Source organism: Lemur catta, chromosome 5 (assembly GCF_020740605.2).
Source record: "Lemur catta isolate mLemCat1 chromosome 5, mLemCat1.pri, whole genome shotgun sequence".
In the NCBI taxonomy this organism is placed as follows: domain Eukaryota; kingdom Metazoa; phylum Chordata; class Mammalia; order Primates; family Lemuridae; genus Lemur; species Lemur catta.
The window spans coordinates 43,988,219-44,008,197 of record NC_059132.1 but is presented as its reverse complement, the minus strand read 5'-3'; the positions used below and the strand labels follow the sequence as shown (position 1 = coordinate 44,008,197).

At 38.0% G+C, this 19,979-nt stretch overlaps 1 long non-coding RNA gene across 7 annotated transcripts in view; it reads right to left on the bottom strand.

Moving 5' to 3' along the window:
• The window catches only part of LOC123638207, a 60,893-nt gene that overhangs the window by 22,428 nt on the left and 18,486 nt on the right, over window positions 1-19,979 (bottom strand). Inside the window, exon 4 of one of the 7 annotated variants that reach the window (XR_006735231.1) lies at window positions 5,328-5,387. The exons of the other annotated variants lie outside the window; for them this stretch is intronic. This is a non-coding gene — a long non-coding RNA (uncharacterized LOC123638207). The remainder of the gene's footprint in view (window positions 1-5,327; window positions 5,388-19,979) is intronic. 7 annotated transcript variants of the gene reach the window in all.

Genomic DNA, 19,979 nt, shown 5'->3' with positions numbered 1-19,979 from the left:
GAGGTTGCTATGAGCTAGGCTGACACCATGGCACTCCAGCCTGGACAACAGAGTGAGGCTCTGTCTCAAAAAAACAAACAAACAAACAAACAAACAAACAAAACAGCCTTACTGCTGATAAGGAGAAAGTTTGAATGGTTGGGTAGAAGATCCAACCAGAGACAAAGACTAATCCAGAGCAAGGCCCTACGTCTCTTCTATTCTATAAAGGCTGAGACAGGTGAGAAAGCCACAGAAAAAAGTCTGAAGCCAGCAGAGGTTGGTTCATGAGAGTTAAGGGAAGAAGCCACCTCCATAACAGAAAAGGGAAAGCAAAGCAGCAAATGCCAATGTAGAAGCTGCAGCAAATTATCCAGAAGATCTAGCTAAGATCATCGATAAAGCTGGCTACACAACAGATTTTCAATGTAGATGAAATAGCCTTTTATTAGAGATGCCACCTAGGACTTTCATTGCTAGAGAAGAGAAAGTTTCAAAGACAGGCTGACTCTCTTACCAGGGGCTAATGCACCTGGTGACTTTAAGTTGAAGCCAATGCTCATTTACCATTCTGAAAATCTTAGGGCCCTTAATAATTATGCTAAATTGGCCAGGCATGGTGGCTCATGCCCAGGATTTTGAAGTTGCTGTAAGCTACAATGATGCCACTGCTCTCTAGTCAGGGCAACAAAGCGAGACTCTGTCTCAAAAAAGAAAAAAAATTATGTTAAACCTACTCTGCCTGTGCTCTGTAAGTGGAAAAACAAAGTTTAGATGACAGCCCATCTGTTTACAGCATGGTTTACTGAATATTGTAAGCCCAATGTTGAGACCTATACTCAGAAAAAGATTCCTTTCCAAATATTACTGCTCATTGACAGTACACCTGGTCACCCAAGACCACTGATGGAGATGTACAAGAAGAGTAATGTTGTCTTCACGCCTGCTAACACAACATCCATTCTGCAGCCCATGGATCCAGGAGTAATCTCGACTTTCAAGTCATTATTATTTAAGAAATACATTTTGTAAGGATATAAGTGCCATAGATACAGTGATTACTCTGATGCATCTGGGAAAAATAAATTTAAAACATTCTGGAAAGGATTCACCATTCTAGATGCCATTAAGAACATTCATGATCCATGGGAGGAGGTCAAAGTATCAATATTAACAGGAGTTTGGAAGAAACTGATTCCAACCCTCATGGATGACTTTCAGGGGGTTAAGAATTCAGTGGAAGAAGTAACTGCAGGTATGGTGGAAATAGCAAGAGAACTAGAATTAGAAGTGGAGCCTGCAGATGTGATTGAATTGCTGCAATCTCATGATAAAACTTTAACAGATGGGGAGTTGCTTCTTATGGATGAGCAGATAAAGTGGTTTCTTAAGATGGAATCTACTCCTGGTGAAGATGCTGTGATCACTGTTGAAAGGACAACAAGGGATTTTAAACAACACATACATAAACTCAGTTGATAACACAGAGTGGCAGGGCTTGGGAGGATTGACTCTAATTTTGAAAGAAGTTCTACTGTGGGTAAAATAACTATCAAACAGCATTGCATGCTATGGAGAAGTCTTTCATGAAAGGAGGACTTAATCAATGTGGCAAACTTCACTGTTGTCTTATATTAAGAAATGGCCACAGCCACTCCAACCTTCAGTGACCACCACCCTGTCACTCAGCATCCATCAACATCGAGGCAAGACCCTCCACCTATGACTCAACTGAAGGTTCAGATGATCATTAGTACTTTTTAGCAATAAAGTTTTTTAAAATTAAGGCATTTGCATTGTTTTTTTAGACATAATGCTATTGCACACTTAATAGACAACAGAAGAGTATAGTGTAAACATAACTTCAATATGCATTGGGAAACCAAAAAATGTGTGAGACTCCCTTCATTTTGATATTTGCTTTATTTTGGTGGCCTGGAACTGAACCTGCAGTATCTCCAAGATATGCCTGTAGTTTGTTTTAAAAGGCCTTTTATAATTTGGTGCTTCATCCAAAGAATATTTTTCCCTTACTGTAGCACTTTCATTTCCATAAAATAAAATCATAGAAATTGCTTCTCTATTATATGAAGGACTTTAGGACAACAAGGATGTGTTGTAGTTGTTAAAGTACTTAAAGCTTCCAAAAACAGACTTTCTAGAAAAAGAAACATAAACATGTACAGAGAAGTACAGTAAAACTATGTTGCTTCCTATTTACAGGAATGTATTTGTTCACAAGGAACTTTAGAAGAACCTGGTGGGGCCTTTAAATAGCAGGGAGTGTGTAAGAATTTAACAATTCTCTTAATTCATATAGGCAATAATCCTTCCAAAGGCGCATGTAAAATAATTTAGGCTATGCCAACTCCATGGCTTAGGATCTTGGAAAAGAGACTGAGACAGTAGATTCCATTTCTATTTAGGGAGTTCTTTATTTTTGTCAGATTTAAACCTGAGCTAATGGTCTTAACAAATGCCAGCAAATGGTTCCTCATTTGCTTGAAAAAGAACAGTTTCTGTAAGTGGTCTTTATGTTATGCATAGACCCTGACTCTAAATATGAAGGTGTTAATATAGAGAAAGGCAGTATCTCTCTACTTGGTTCTAATCGAAACATGCATTTGATTTTCTTAAATTTTCCTGCATCTGTATAAGCAAATATAATTCAGAAAGATCTTTTGGGTTGTTTTGTTTTGTACCACGTGTTCTGATGAAACAGAACATGAATTAAAATGTATCATCACTTAGGAATTCATTAAATCAGTATTTTATAATTTATTACCAGCATATTAAACTGTTGTACATTTTTTCCTAGTTATCCTATTTAAGGTGACTTATACCTATCTTTAAGGAAATCTGCTATCTCTAGGTTTACTGACTCTTTCTGGTTAAGTAACAATACAGAGAATATATCTGTGCAAGAGGCCATCATGTTCTCATGACAGTAAGATTATAAAATAAAAACATGGAAGGATTAAATGATCTGTCTATGATCAAAGAATCAATGATGGAGTCAGTCTAATATGTGCATTAGGCTTGAAGCTGTTCATTTGTTCATGTAGTCTCCAACTTTTATTTTATTTTTATTTTTTCTTTTAGTCTCCAATTTTTAAACAACCTGCTCTTCTGAAACTTGGTGTCAGGTTTTACAATGACAGATGTGGCTAAAGGAATCATGATCCTTTTTGCTCCAGGTGAACTGGGCCCCACAACTCAAACTGTCCCCTACCTCTACCTTAAGATATTTTTTTTTTTTTTTTTTGAGAAGGAGTCTCACTCTGTTGCCCGGGCTAGAGTGCCGTGGCGTCAGCCTAGCTCACAGCAACCTCAAACTCCTGGGCTCAAGGGATCCTCCAGCCTCAGCCTCCCGAGTAGCTGGGACTACAGGCATGCGCCACCACGCCTGGCTAATTTTTTCTACATATTTTTAGTTGTGTATATCTTCAAAACTCTACCAACAATTCCTAGTCTAGTTTTCTCTTATACGAATTATAAAGTTAAATACCTTGTGGCACTAAAGAGAATTTAAAAATTAACAGAAGAGCAAATTAGAATAATCAAAATATAAACATACTAACTAATCAAAACAATCCCGTGGTGCAATGAATATTTCAACAAAGAAAAAAACACCAAGCATATCCATTTTTCTTTGCAGAAGAAAAGATACCCGGAAAGACATTGTGAAAAATAATAGAAACGGTGAAAGGAAAGGAAGTATGAGAAATGAGAACTTGGAAGGTTAAGGAGAAGGCATCTACTTAGAGCTCTCCCCATGAAAATCATTTAATTCAGAAATGGAATGGTATAATAGCATCATACTATCTTTTAGCCCAATTATTTTCATGTTAACACATAACCAAGGACAAGCATTTGAAGGTCTGAGGTAGAAAGCAGGGTAGGCAATTCTGAATATGGACATACTGCATGCAAAGGGAATGGAAGAGGGAGCTGCCCCCAGTAACGTGGTGGTGGTGGTGGTGGTGGTGGGGTGTTATCCAGGATGTGCCACCAGAAGTTCAGAGGTAAGAGGGTGCCAGAAACAATCAGCAAAATTTACCTCGAATTCACCCAACAACCTGAAAAGTGGAATTAATTGCCCTCTCTCTTCCACTACTAAGGCCATGGGCCACCACCATCCCTACCACCTGGGAATGGGAGGGTGGCCCTGTCTGTGCACCAGCACTGTTAGCCCAGCAGAGCATTTAGTCACTGAGGACTCTGCATCAGCCGGCAAGCCCGGCCATTTCTGGAGTGGCCATGTAGAAACCTCATTCCAAGCCTAACCAACCGACTCCCAAATGAACACTAGAAACACAAATTTTGTTTCAATTGAGGATGGCTAGAGGATAGGGTATACTTATATTGAAAGAATAATAAACAAGGAACATGGGCATTTCCCCAGTTTTTTCAGCTTGAGGGGTGGAGTGGTGAAGACTATAGACATGACATAGATTTTTTAAAAGGTCAGACTTGTGGCTCTGCAAACATCTGTCCAGTTTAAATGCTACCTAACCTTTAAGTAAAACAAGTTTTCATACTATACTCCTTCAGTAAAATTTTGGAAAGGCCTCTTTTGAGCCATAATAATTACAAAATAAACAGCTCTCCAGAGTGAGAAGCTCATTATTTCAGCTGTGCCTTTTATCCCCCTGAAAATATGGGGACAATGGTCCGATGTACAGAGGCACAAATATAAAGGTAAATCTTTTTAAAAATCATTATTCCCACGTACCTATTCGCTGATAACACATAAACAACTACATTTATCAGTGTAGCACAGCAACTACGGATTACTAGTCAAAATGCGTATATGTAACTTAAACACAGACATCTTATGGTTCTCCAGCATAATAGTATTTCTCTGCAAGTTACATATTCTCCTCTCTGTTGACCTATGGAAAACTAATTCTGAAAAATGGGGATTAACACAGCTTCCTATGTACTTGTGTATATATATTACATATGTATGATACACATGGAACAAAACAAAACCCGAGTAAATGTAATATAATTATTACCCTCAAGTAATTTAACAGAATTGTTAGGACCTTGGAATTTTCCACAATCAAGCTATAATATTTATTGGCTTTCCTATGGGTTAAACAAGCCTTATATTCTGATTTAAGAAAAAAGACACTTAGAGGCTCAAGTATAGACCTACACAAAGTAAATACACTTATAATTTATCTCCCATTCTAGTTTTTCATATTTTTAATCGAAGTGCATAATTACCATTCATCTAAGTGCACAACTGTTGTAAACTTGGACTGTATTGCCAGCTAATAAGGGGTTTACACAGGATTAAAGAAGATCAACACAGAGGGCAAATGAAGGGTAAAACTTACGACTGCCAATCACTGAACAGATAAGGTTTGGAGGTCTTCAACTTGGCTTTGTAGAACATGCTATAATGATATCAATCCAAAGCTGACATTAATGTTTGTAATACAAAACAGTAATTAACATTTTAACCATCACTGAGTTGCTTAAAAAGCAACACAGAAAAATAGATTTCAAACTAACCAAGTCATACGTTTACAGAAATTAAAAGAGGAACGATTACAATGGGAAAACAAAGATTCTGTCTTAAAATATAAAAGCACAGTTCTCTGTGCTGATATTCACATATTATTTAAAAACTAATAAACCAAAAATGCGCCACCCTGATGAAGAGATCAAACATCCTGCCCAAGGACAGCAGGGGAAGCTTCTCCTTTTCCCATCAAGCTGCTGGGGAATTGGAGCGCGGGCGTGGGCCGGGGGAGGATTTAAAAAGCCAACGAGAAGACAAGAAAGTAACTTTTGTCTCCACCACTATTTTGACTAGATGGGTTGTTTTTCTGATTAAAGTAAGTTCAATAACTTTTGGTTCCTCTATGAGAATTCCGTTATCATTAGAACAAATGTCTATTCCTTTTCAAAGATTATCTCAATACAATGGCATAAGTGTCTTTGCTTGTAGACTTGAGATTATCAACCACTAAAAACCAGCTTCACTGCTCCAGACGCCAGACTCTTGACCTAAATTAAAACGTATTATTTGCAGAAAAGGTACAGTTTTTGTCACACGCACTCTGATACGGCTCCGCAAACCAGGGCTCTTAAAAGACTCCTGGGGCCGGTGTCTCGCGGGTTTGCCTGGAAGGGGTCGTCCCGGCCCCTGCGTGTCCGGCCGCCATGGGTGGGCGATGCCCCGGCACCCTGCGGCCCCAGGACCCGCCCTGCAGGGACACGAGCGTGCAGGGATTCCGCTTTTACCTATGCGTCACTTGGGATACACCAGTGAGGGCTGCATTTGAACCCAGTTTCTTTCTTCTCTCTCCTTTTAAAAACCGTTTAGTAGTTCTGAACTCAGTTCCGCTGCCTCCTTGGGACTCTAGCCCGCCCCGCAGTCCTTTTAGTGTCCCCTCCAGCCCTTGCCGCAGGGAGAGCAGGGAGGGAAGGAGGTGGGAGACCCTGGCGGGCAGGGGGCGGGGCGGGGGTTTCCGGGACTGGTGGATGCCCCGCAGTCATCCTCCCACAGCTGGCCCGTCCCCACGGTCCAGAAGGGGCGGGAAAGTTGTCACAAAGCCTCGGGAGCAGTGACCGCAGTCCACGCAGGACCCCTCTGCCCGCTTCCACCCTCCCCGCCCCGGCCCCTCCTCACTCGGGTCCTCACCCTACCAGCGTCCGGGCCCTGTCTCTGGGCGGAGACTGGCTTTGGTCGGACAGGGCGCCGAGGGGACATGCCAGGCCGGCCTCGCAGGTCAGGCTTGGGCTGGGGTGGACGGAGGGTGGCGCCCCGCAGCCCGCTCAGGATTACCGGCCCCCGCCAACCGCTTACCTCTTTCGCTCCCTTGTGAAGTTTCGGCCTCTTGTGTGTTGCATCTCCTAGGAAACGGCGGGGGCACGCAGGCGCCGGGGCCACCTGACACCCCGCCCCACCCGCACCGGCCCCGCCTCCACAGCCGGGGCTTCAGAGAACACCTGGACCTTCTGTCATTTAGGTTTGGTGCTTGGGAGACTTGATTACCTTTTAAGTTAGCTCTTTCTCAGAAGTTGTTTTGTTAGCCCCTTGTGCTTTGTTTTGGTTTGGTCCCATTCAGTCTACAAAGTCCTGATTAGTTAAATCTAGTTCCCAGACTGGGGAGGGCAACATGTTTGCCTCCCGCGCTTGTTTACTTAGATACTGCCTGGAGAAAAACTGTTTTTGTGTTGCAGTCCCTTATATTGGTCAATTCCTCAGGTATGTACGTGAGCTGTACTTCTAAGTTTGTTTTCATTTATTCATTCAGAGAACATGCTCAGTACAAATCACAGGGTTAGATAGTGGTAATTCCAAGATAGAGGAGCGAATGTGTGAATAAATGAGTGAATAGTAACTAGGCTAGAGTTATGAGAGGAGGGCACACTTGTGTTAATTGAAAAAGTTCAGACTAGCAAAAAGGATCCATGAAACAGAAACATAAGAGATGAGGCAGTGATGTATCCATTTAGTAATCATCTCTTAGATGTCAGTCAGGCCGTGGGCTTGGCACTGAGAATAGTGCCAAGGTAGACAGGACAGACATGCTTGGGATCCTCTCACAGCATAAACCGAAGCAAGCAGGCAGAAGTTAGATCATAGAGGTCTTATGAAGTTATGAAGCCTAAGCCTTGATGTGTGTTAATGGGGAAGGCCAATGAAGAATTTCCCACAGAGCAGTGACGTGTGTGCAATGTGGAATGGCTAAATCAAGCTATTTAACATATGCATGACCTCAACTACTTATCATTTCTTGTGGTAAGAACACAAGATCTACTACTCTCTTAGCACTTTTCAAGTACACAACATTTTATCATTAACTATAGTTACATAGCGTATAATAGATCCCTTGAAACTGATTCCTCCTGTCTAATTGAAATTGTGTCCTTTGACCAATATCTTCTCAATTCCCCCACCCCTCCACGACTCTGGTAACCACCCTCTATTTCTGTGAGTTTGATTTTTTTACACTCCACATATGAGTGAAATCTTGTGGTATCTGTCTTTCTAAGCCTGGCTTATTTTGCTTAACATAATGTCTTCCAGGTTTGTCCATGTTGTTGCAAATGACAGGATATATATACATAATGAAGTACTATTCAGCTTTAAATTCTACCACATTGAGTTAAAAAAATTTCATGAGTTCCTGACGAATAAAGACATATATGTGAAAAGCAAAACCTTTAAATGTTTAGAAAAGTAAATTGAAGAATGTATTTATGGCTTTAGGGTAGGTAAAGATTTATTAAACAAGATGGAAAGGTGCCAACCCTAAATACATACATATATATATATATACACATATATATATATATATATATGCTAAGCATCATTTTGGTGCCTGTTTAACTGTATCACTATTTAGAAAAAACAGGTATATTAGTGGATAAATAAAATTATAAATTATCTTCATAAATTGATTTCCAGATAGCAAATAAAGTTCATTATTCATTTATTGAATAAACACTTATTGAGTGCTCATTACGTGTGATCTTGTGCTGTCACCAGGAGTACAGCAATAAAAATGATAGACAAGGTTCCTGGCCTCATGGAACTCACATTAGGAGAGCCAGGCAATAAGTCATAAATATATAATAAAATTTTATATAGCAATCAAAGGTCATGAAAACAGAGCAAAGTATGAAGATGGAGTGTGACCTTTCAAGGAAGATCTAAAGTAATAATAAGCCCTGGGGCGAGAACTCTTGAAGTTTATTAAGTTTTTGGCAAGTTGCTATCCTATCGGGACATTTTTAGTTTTGTTAAGATAGTAAAGGTACATCTCCTATTCAAAGAAAAATTTAGTGTTTATCTCTTTAGTATCCCAAAGAATTCTTTACCTCAAAGATTACAACTATCTTTTAATTCTTGACTTCTGAATTTAACTTTATAATGGAGTGGACATGCCCATGTTTATTAATTTTACAAAGACTGAACGTGGACAATAATAGTTACAATAGTTGCTACGTTTTATTTAATGCTTACTGTGTCAGGTACTTTTTATAAGTGTTGGACATATTTTATCTCTTAATCCTTTTTTGATGAAGTAATTAATTTATTAATTAACATTTTATCTATGAGTAAGCATATCAAACTAAGCCATTAAGATAATCTAGCTACAAATTGAAGGAGCTGGGTTCAAACAGGCGATCTGACTACCAAAGCCTGTACTCTTAACTCCATATGAATAATCTCTGAGATATTCAATGATTGAATATATTGAATTTGGACTGAGGTGAATATTCATTGATGTGAAAATTGAGTCCTCATTGTTATAAATGATTGATATGTTTGGTATATATTCTGTGGAAAGATTGTCTTGAATCTTTGAGAATTTGTAAAAATCTAGTTTACACTGTTCAAAATGTTAATTGGCCACTGTGTATGTTAATGGGCTTATTTGGTCTCGTCCCCTTCCCTAAAAAGTAGCCTGGTTATTTTTTTGAAAGTGATAAGCTACTAACACTAGAGAAATTCAGGCCAGTTCAGGAAAAAGCCAGAAATAAAGTGTTTTGTTTTGTTTTTTAGGAAAAGTGAAGCAAAATTCCAGATTCTCCATGTTAACTTTAAATTATGTCTTTTACAGAATCAGTTAGGTTGATAAGACTAGTTCTAGTACAAATAGGTAATTATTAAATTTCTATAATGTCCAGGGTGAGGGGACCAAGTTTCTTGAAGTGGGAGTTCACTGGCCACCCCAGACACCCCCAGGTGATCAGTATCTTAGGCAGACTGTAAGAGATTGCTGGGATGTTGGTGTGGAGGCTCACAACTTGGGAAAACTCTAGTTTAGACAACCTGAATAATAACAAAGTCATGTGGATTCAGCAAATTAAATTATTATCATCACTGAGTGGAAATTCAAGATACATTTTATTTGGGTCACAATCATCCTGAATCAATTATGTTCTAAATTAACAGCAAGGAGTAACCGATTTCTGGACTAGGTGAACTGATTTTCTGTGGATGTCCCAAGTTGGAAATTTGTGATCATTCTTTTACTAAAACCACATGCATATTATTTTCTATGCCTATTTTTGTTTAGATGTTTATGCTTAATAGAATCAGGAATATTACCAGGATTATCCTAAAAACAAAAAAGCTACTTTATGAGGCAAAATAGTGTCCCAAATATGGCTTATTTTGATACATTCCTGAAGTTATACTTGAAATGGATGTTACCAATACTTAAGACTCATTGCAGGCCAGGCATGGTGGCTCACGCCTGTAATCCTAGCACTCTGGGAGGCCGAGGCAGGAGGATCGCTAGAAGTCAGGAGTTTGAGACCAGCCTGAACAAGAGTGAGACCCCATCTCTACTAAAAATACAAAGAAATTATCTGGACAACTAAACATATATAGAAAAAATTAGCCAGGCATGGCGGTGCATGCCTGTAGTACCAGCTACTTGGGAGGCTGAGGCAGAAGGATTGCTTAAGCCCAGGAGTTTGAGGTTGCTGTGAGCTAAGCTGATGCCAGGGCACTCTAGCACCCGCAACAGAACGAAACTCTGTCTCCAAAAGCAAAAAACAAACAAACAAAAAAAGACTCATTGCGTATTGTTCTTAATCTAAATCCAAAGTCATATGAGTTTAGTGGATTTCCTTTCCTTACAATTACATTATTTGTAGCAAAGTGTCTAAATTCATCATCAAGTATGTTTTGCTTTATTGTGGTAGCACTTATTTATCTACCCACCCCCCAGGAAATGTTTGTAAGTTTTCGAGGCATCTGAAATTAGCACCAATTTGCTTTAAAGGGCAGAAACTTCTTTAATTTTTAACCACTTAAATGAACAGAAGCAGTGAACCTATGGTCTTTATGTTCATCTCTTCTAGTTCTTTTGTTACTTTTCACTTGACAGATCCTTTCCATCCGTGTGACTTCTGCTCCTAATCTGCTTTATGTTTACAGAGACCTCTAACTTAATGTGCCTGAGAGAGGTTCTAAGCTTTGCTACAAAGTGTAAGCTGCCATACACTTTGGCAAGCAGGTGGGCTTTCTGCGCTGGCTCTGTGATGGTCATTGATCTCCCTCTCTGGCTTGCTTCTGGGTTTTACATCCGTGTTCTAGCTGATGTGGCTCTTTTCTGTATGTAATTTCCATGTTTTAGTCAGTGTCTGCTTTCTGAATCACCCTTCATATTATAAAATATATCCTGCTTTACCTGTAGGTTGCACAGTTGTTTATATACTTTTTAATTGTTGTTTTAAATGTATTACTAAATAAAATCTTATAACGTCATGAGCTTAGAGAGCAATACAGAATATATTAAATGAATAAACTTTCTATGGGACATATTTGCATGTGTAAACTATACATCTTAAATTTCTACCAAACCAAAAACCTACATTCAATGCAGGCTAACATTTAAATAATTGTACCAAACTTTTCCAGGTTTCTTACAAGTTTTTACTTTTTGCTTTTTTGATAATGCCTTTAGACATTCTTAGTTAGTATTTTGTGTCAGTTTTAACTAAAGCACTCTCCCTAAGGTTACAAAGCCACTAATTTAAACATGGTCTTGATTTCATCCACTGGAGTGATTAATGGGCATGACAGTCATTTACATTCTAAAATAGAACAAGCTTTATTTTGACTTCTTAATTTTTAACCTCTTTTATTTGCTTTTCCCTCAAAAGAAACATTTTAGTCATTATAATGCATGATAATCTAATTGGAATTGAATGATCACAAATCTTTAAATTTGATATGACCTAAAAAGTAGTAAAAATATTTTCAGATGAGTTGGAACAGCAAAAAACAGAATGAAGACAGTTTAATCAAACCAGTAATTGAGAAAATTTGATTAAGTGTTATTGATATATACAAAGAAAAGATCATTAGACTTTTTATGCAGAGAGTTTAGTTTAGTTTTGCTTAGTTTTAGATTTTTGATGTAAGGTTGAATGATTCAGACTTGGTTTCAGCCTCTTCTACTGTGCATAGTTTTAAAGCAAGTTCTTGTGTCAGTGTTGGTATTCTTCCTGGAGCAAGTTAAGACGCCTTTTGCAGGATGTCTCTTGAGGGAAGGAACAGAGGGGAGGGATGGCATAGTCTCTTCCTCTTTTAGTCTGACTCCATAAAATAAAAGCAGGCCATGGAAATATTTGATGATTTCTACTGAAATTTTTTTTTTTCTTTTTTTTTTTTGAGACAGAGTCTGACTTTGTTGCCCGGGCTAGAGTGAGTGCCGTGGCGTCAGCCTAGCTCACAGCAACCTCAAACTCCTGGGCTTAAGCGATCCTACTGCCTCAGCCTCCCGAGTAGCTGGGACTACAGGCATGCGCCACCATGCCCGGCTAATTTTTTCTATATATATTTTTAGTTGGCCAGATAATTTCTTTCTATTTTTTTTAGTAGAGACGGGGTCTCGCTCAGGCTGGTCTCGAACTCCTAACCTCGAGCGATCCACCTGCCTCGGCCTCCCAGAGGGCTAGGATTACAGGCGTGAGCCACCGCGCCTGGCCATCTACTGAAATTTAAGTGCATTGCATTTTGGTAAGTAAATGGTACTTGATTAAATAATTGGAATTTAAATTTATTAATAAGGGAAAGTAATCTACATCTAAGAAGGAAATCAAAGATGTTTAATTTATGATTTAGGACTTTTGTGATAACTATTGTATTGGTTTTGCTTTATGGACAAGGAAATTGGGGATGCAGAGAAAAAGAAAAAGACTATTGCAGAGCAAGTGACGACAGACCACTTATCTGGGTGGGAATTAGTAACTGATAATAGAGATCTATTCAGAAAGCTTTCATCATTTTTTTTTCTTGCATGACACCTGTATCCTTGGTCAATCAATGAGCCACTGACTCAGTTTCCCAAACTTTCTCTGTTCACCACACTCTCAGTGGGTTAATAATTTTTTTCACAGCCATCTTAGACCAAGAGAAATACTTAACAGTTCTATTTATTATTTTTGTCTGAACAACTTAATAAGTATTTATTTCCTAACAATGACCATTTGAAAACATAATACACATACATTGAAAGATAACAGTTTTATTTTATTCTTATTTAGCTATGGTCTGTATGCATCTTTTGGGCACTGCACAGTCTCCTAAATCCTAGAATCATTTGTGATGCTGCCATTCTCTCTATTCTACATTGATTTCTGTAGAAAATACAGCTTTGCAAAGATGTAACATTATTGAAGGAGAATGATACCTTGTTGAAACTGTGAACTATCTTGAGCTAGTTATTTACCTGATGTGCAAGTGTTGTCACCTATCACTGTGTTTCCCTCAAAAATTAAAAATATCCCACAGTGCCCCTGCTAGTTCACTGTGGTACCCCAGGGTGCCTTTTGCAGTTTGAGAACTGTGAGACTGTCAAGAATTTTAAAGCCCCTTAGAAAACTATATGGTTTTAATACATACACTGCTAAAATGTGTGACCACATGGAAATATGGTAGATTTCAGAAGAGCCTGCAATAATCTAAGAAGTCTTCAAGGGAAAAATAAGACTTAAGTTTAACTTTGAAAAAATTGTTAGGTGGCAGAGAGAAAGAATGATACTCTACATGCATGTTTTTCAGCAAATTCTTTGAAACAATTAGTGATAGCCAGAACCTGCAGTGTATCTCCTTCCATTATCTCACAAGCTTACTCGATTTCTGTCTTCATCTCTGCCACTTTTCTTCATAAGATAAGCAGGGATAAGTGATATCCACACTGCTGGACCAATGGTGACTTCTCAGTTCTCATTTCCTGGACCCATCTGCAACATCCGTTTCAGTTGAGAACTTTCTTCTCTTTGAAACACTTGTTTTTCACGTCACTTCCTGCACCCCACACATGGCTGTTTTTCTCCCACCTTCAACTCCTTCTCAGTCTCTCCTTGTTCTTCATCTCCCCAGACTTTAAATGTGGGCGTGCCTGAAAGCTCAATTCTTGGACCTGTTCTGTCTTTGCTTCCTAAGTGATTTCATCTAGTATCAAGCCTTGAAAACCATCCATATCCTGATGCTTCCCTAATGTAAGATTTCAGTTTCAGTTTTTCCAATCTGGGTTCCCTCGGAAGCTCATTGTCCTAGCTCTACCCATGACCAAATCCTCTCATTTTCCTCCATGGCAACTCCATTCTTCAAGCTACTTAGTCCCAAAAATGCTGGTGATGCCTTTGATTTCTCACTTTCTTTCAAATCCTATATCCAGTTTGTCAGCAAACACTCTCAGTCCTACCATGAAAATAAGTTTACTCCCTCTGCTGCCACCATCCTGCTCAACCCCTTATCTTCTATCTCTTGGATTATTTCAGTCACTTCCTAACTGGTCTCACAGAGTCTGTGTTTGCCTCTTATTGGTTTATTCTCAACCCAGCAGCTAGTCTATTAATACAGTGGTCCCCAACCTTTTTGGCACCAGGGATGAGTTTCATGGAAGACAGTTTTTCCACGGGGCCAGGGGTATGGTGGGAGGCAGGTGGAGCTCAGGCAGAGATGTGAGTGATGGGGAGCGGCTGTAAATACAGATGAAGCTCCACTGGCTCAGCTGCCACTCACCTTTTGCTGTGCAGACAGGTTCCTAAGTTTCATGGAAGACAATTTTAACATAGAGGGAAGGTGGAGTGCGGGCAGCAGAGCCCAGGCGGTGATGCTGTCCAGTTCCTAACAGGCCATGGACCAGTACCAGTCTTCCCCGGGGCTGGGGACCACAGGATTAACAGGCAAGCCAGATCAGAGCCTCCTGTTATTCCCCATGTCAGTTGTAGTAAAACCTACAAGACCCATGTATTGGTTATGTGTTACAACAAAACTTAGTAGCTGAAAAAGATCATTAATTTTTGCTCATGTGTCTTTAGGTGAGCTGTCCAGGCTAGGCTTGGCTGGATGGGTCTTACCTTTTACTTTGGCCAGTTAAATATGAGCAAAAGCAATGGTCTCAGTTCTGAGCTCAGGCCTTAAGAGATCTCATGTTTTTCCATTTGCCCTTTAGTGCTTCTGCCTTCTCCAAGAGAAGAACAATGCTTGGCTAGCCCACTAGTCTCAAGAAGAAGATGCCTGTACAAATGCAGCTGGCCACTTAGCTGAGGTCATCCCAGAGCAGCAGATCCCAGCCAGCCTGCACGTGCATGAGTTAGTTCACCTGGGGTCAGCAGAGCCATACAGCTGTATATAAATGACCAAAGCAAGTCAGATGCCTAAGCTGAAAGTCAAGGGGTGAGAAGTACACTCCACCTATAATGAGGCCATGGCAAAGATATGAATCCGGAGTGCTGAAAAATTGGGGCCCATACTACAGTCTGCTGAAGCCTACCATTGGACCTTGGACTTCTCTCCCTCTTGTCTACTCCGCTGCAGCCGTTTAGCTTGCTCCCTGTTCTGGAACATATCAGGTTCCACTCCTCTCTTAGGTACTGTGCATATATTTTCCTTTCTACTTGGAATGTTTTTTCCCCAGAAATTTATACAGCTGCTTAATCACTTTAGCTCATATCTTTATTTAGAAGTCACCTTGATGAGGTCTTCCTTGGCCACCAAATAAAAAAATTTATAACCCCTTACTCAAAACCTCTTCTTCATTTTTTCCTCCATAGAGACATGTAATTAACCTTACATTTTCTCTCTTTATCATGTTAATTATCTATCTGCCTCTTTGGAATGTGAGCTCCACGAGGGCAGGGCTCTTTGGCAGTTGTATTCATTGCTGCATTCGCATTGCCTGGCATAGTAGCTGTACAGTAAATACTTGCTGAATGGGCAAATGAATAAATGAACTGGAAAAGAGGACTTAGAGTCAGCAGAACTGGGGTTTAAGTTTAGCTATGTGACTAATTCACTGTTTGAGCTTTCATATTTTCTCTGTGTCTTGATTTTTGCCTCTGCCAAATTAACATTAAGATTTTCTATAACTCAAATGTTCTGTATATGTATATTTAACATAGACCTGATAGATAAAGTGTGAGAATACAACAGGTGCTACTTTTTGGTAAATGCCAGCCTTTTTCATTTGGGAAATTTAAAAAATAACTTAATGCTCAATTTAAAAAGAAGATTTGGTTCATAATTTGGCACACTAATGAATCTATAATATATAGTAGAGATGCCTAAAGCTTTCCCCGAATGTTCCAGCAATTGAAATAACTCAATCAATTCATAAATTCTTTTATCTCTGAATTGCTGTTTTGTCTTCATATGTTTGAAAGCTCATGATATCTTTTTTAAAAATGTCTACTTCTGTATTCTTTCATCTAGTCAATTATCAATCACTCAGACTTGAGATTTTGCCAGGCAAGTAGAAAAAAGCCAGAGAGGGCAAGATTGTTATGGGCCTGTAGAAATTTATGTTTTGATGAATCACAGAATCCAAGCTGGGTAAGAAGGAAAGTGAGGATCTGAGGATAGCCTATCTTTCCTGCCCTTAAAATAGTATCAATAAGAACAATAACAAACCAAAACCACAGTATGACTCTCATGTTGCTTACATTATTAATTGAATCTCATTTCACATTGTAGGGTTACTATAGATCTTTCTTCTTCATGATCTCAAATCCAATTAGTTTCCTAGTACTGCTGGTGTTTCTCAAATTTGTTCTACTACATCTATTTTTTTTTTTTTGGTATTCTTTTTTATTTTTTAAAAGTATTTTGGGGGTACATATGATAATTTAGTACATTCATATAATGTGTAAAGATAAAATCAGTGTGCTTAAGATATCCATCACCTTAAATATTTGTCTTTTCCTTATGCTAGAAATATTTGAATTCTCTTCTAGCTATTTTAAAATGTACAATAGATTATTGTAAACTATAGTCACCCTACTGGTCTGTCAAACACTAGGAATTATTTCTTCTATCAAACTGTATTTACTACCACCTTGGCAAAGACCTTACTGTCTCTTTTCTAGCCTATTGCAATGCCAACTTACAGGCCGTCATGCCTCTGAATTGCTTCATATTTAGTAGAATATGTAAGTAAAAGGGGAACTGGGAGGTAGAGCCTCAACTATCGAGTCCTTCTAGAGTACTTATTACATGAGAGGCGCTCTCCTAAACAATACATATTTATACATATATGTTAATATATATTAACTAATTTGTTTAATCTTCACAACAGTTCTTTGAGGGGAGGTATCATTATTTATCTCTTTTATAAATGGTGAAACTGTGGCCTAGAGCTAAATGACTAGATAAGGCCTCACAGTTAATTACTACTACCAGAGACAAGGACTGAACCCAGGCAGTCTAGTTCTAGAATCTGCACTCTCATCCTTTCAGCTATGTGCTGGGCTGTCCTCCTCCTGTGGCCTTGTACAAATTGTCCCTCTGCTTGTGGTGCCCTCACTCTTTCTCCTCTGGGTGTTCACTTCTACTCACCTTTTAAGAATCAGTGCAGGTGTCTCCTCTTCTCAGATGCCTTTCATGCACTCTTCTCTATATCTTCTTTTCCAGGACTTAAGTCGTCCTGTTCTGTTGCCTCACTGAATTTCCATTGCAGCGTTTACCACTTTATCTTCTTATTTTACTTTACCTGTGTTCTCCCCCCTATATTATCAGAAACCAGTACAGTGTCTACTTGGCTAAAGAGTAGTAAAAGAAAGACATGAAGCTCTTACCTCCCTCTAAAATGTCAACTTATTATTAGTTAATATTTATGGAAAAAGACAGAAATATTTGATTTTTTTATGGCCAGTATTTTTTAATAATTAAATTTATTCCTATTTGATAAAAATATTGACAGTAATGCAAATTTGCACTTGGTATATGAGTTTTTCCAACTGCTTATAAATATATGAATGCTAGAGCAATGAATTAGCAGATTTAATTGTCAGACTTTTTATTTTTCTGTATAGGCCTATAATCAGTGATCCAGGACAAAATCTAACCATTGAGAAAAAACAAAGTGCTTGTATCCTTCCAGATTCAAAGATAGCCCCTCTTCGATTTAGAAGAACACTACATGAAACAAAGTAAGCAGATTTTAATTATATAAAAGTATTTTTAAAATGTACTTCTGTGTCTAAGTGAAAAGTTTTTGTGGTTTTTTCTTTCTTTTTTTTTTTTTGACTATTTTGCTAAATAAAGACAAGTAGAATTTTTGGAGTTCAGATCCCAGTTCTTCCACCTTAAGATACTGGGGGCAATAGTTTACTCTCTTTGTTCTCCAGATTTTTTTATTTGTCATTTAGAAAACATAATCCACCACATTCAGAGAGAATGCATGTGAAAATGTGTAATATAGTAACTGTGACATTTGTATGTATGCAATGTATACTGGCTAAATCTCATTGATATAATAAAAATTGGTATTACCAGTTTTTGTTTTGTTTTTTTTTTTTTACATTTTTCTTTGTAGCTTATAAAATGTTTAGGTTGGTATGGATATTCATAGTCCTCTGGTGCAGTCCACTTAAATTCCTCAATAACAGGTGACATCCAGCTTCAGCATTAATAGACACAGAAAATCTACCAGTACCTTTAGTAGCTCTTTTATATTTTAGACTGCTTTAATTGTTAGTATTTTCTTATCACATTTATCTTTTTGTCTCATTCTTATTTTCTGAAAGCCTTTGCTTTCGTACATTTAAATATTAGAAGGCATCATGTATTAGTTTTCTATTGCTGCTGTAACAATTACCACAAACTTAGTATTTTAACACAAACTTATTCTTTTATAGTCCTGGAACTCAGAAGTCTAAAATCAAGGTGAGGACAGAGCTGCCTTCCTTCTAGAAGTTTCATGTCTTCCAATGTTGACTGGTTTTCCATGCAGGAAATGAAGAACAAAAAAAGCTATAAGGCAGATAGTAAACAAATAGCAAAATAACAGAATCAAGTCCTTCCCTATCATTATCTACTTTAAATTTAAATATTTTAAAAACTCTAGTCAAGAAACAGAGATTGGCAGAATGGATAAAAACACATGATCCAAATATATGCTGCCTACAATGTCTTACTTTAGATTCAAAGACATAAATAGATTGAAAGTGAAGGGATGGGAAAAGATACTCCATGAGAATAGTAACCAAGAGAGTAGGTATAGCTATATTAGTATCAGACAAAATAGACATTAAACCCAAAAAGTTTACAAGAGACAAAGGACATTATATATTAATAAAGGGTTCCATATATAGCAAGCAGATAAAATTATAAGTACTGATATAGCTGATAACAGACCACCAAAATATATAAAGCAGAAACTGAAAGAGTTGAAAGGAGAAATAGTTCTACAAAAATGGTTGGAGACTTCAATGCCTTCCTCTCAATAATAGATGGAACAACCAGGCAAAATATAAGTAAGTGAACAGAGGATTTAAACAACACAATAAACCAATTAGACCTAAAAGACATAAAGAGAACACTGCCCAACAACAGCATGCACATTTTTTTAAAGAGCATATGGGACTTTTTCTAGGATAGACTATATATCGTGTCACAAATTAAGTCTCAATAGACTTAGATAGATATCACAGAAAAGTATCTTCTCCAACCATGATGGAATAAAGCTAGAAATCAGTACCAGAAGGAAAACTGGACAATCCAAAAAAAAAAAAAAAAAACCTGTGAAAATTAAACAGCACACTCCTAAACAACCAATGGATAGAAGAAGAAAACACTAGGGAAGTTAGAAAATACTTAGAGGAAAAAATACTACCTAACAAAACTCAACAAAAGCAGTGCTAAGGAAGAAATTTATAGATATCAATGCTTATATTAAAAACAAGAAATATCTCTATGAACAACCTAACTTTACAACTTAAGGAACTAGAAAAAGAAGAGCAAACTTAACTCAAAGCTTGTATTAATAGAAGGAAGAAAATAACAAAGATTAGAGCAGAGATAACAAAAAAGAATAGAAAAATTATAGGGAAAAATCAATGAAACCAAAAGTTGCTTCTTTGAAAAGATCAACAGAGTTGACATACCTTTAGCTAGATGGACTAAGAAAAAAGAGAGAAGACTCAAATTACTAAAATAAGAAATGAAAATGGGGATATTATTATTATTATTATTTTTTTTTTTTTTTTGAGACAGAGTCTCGCTC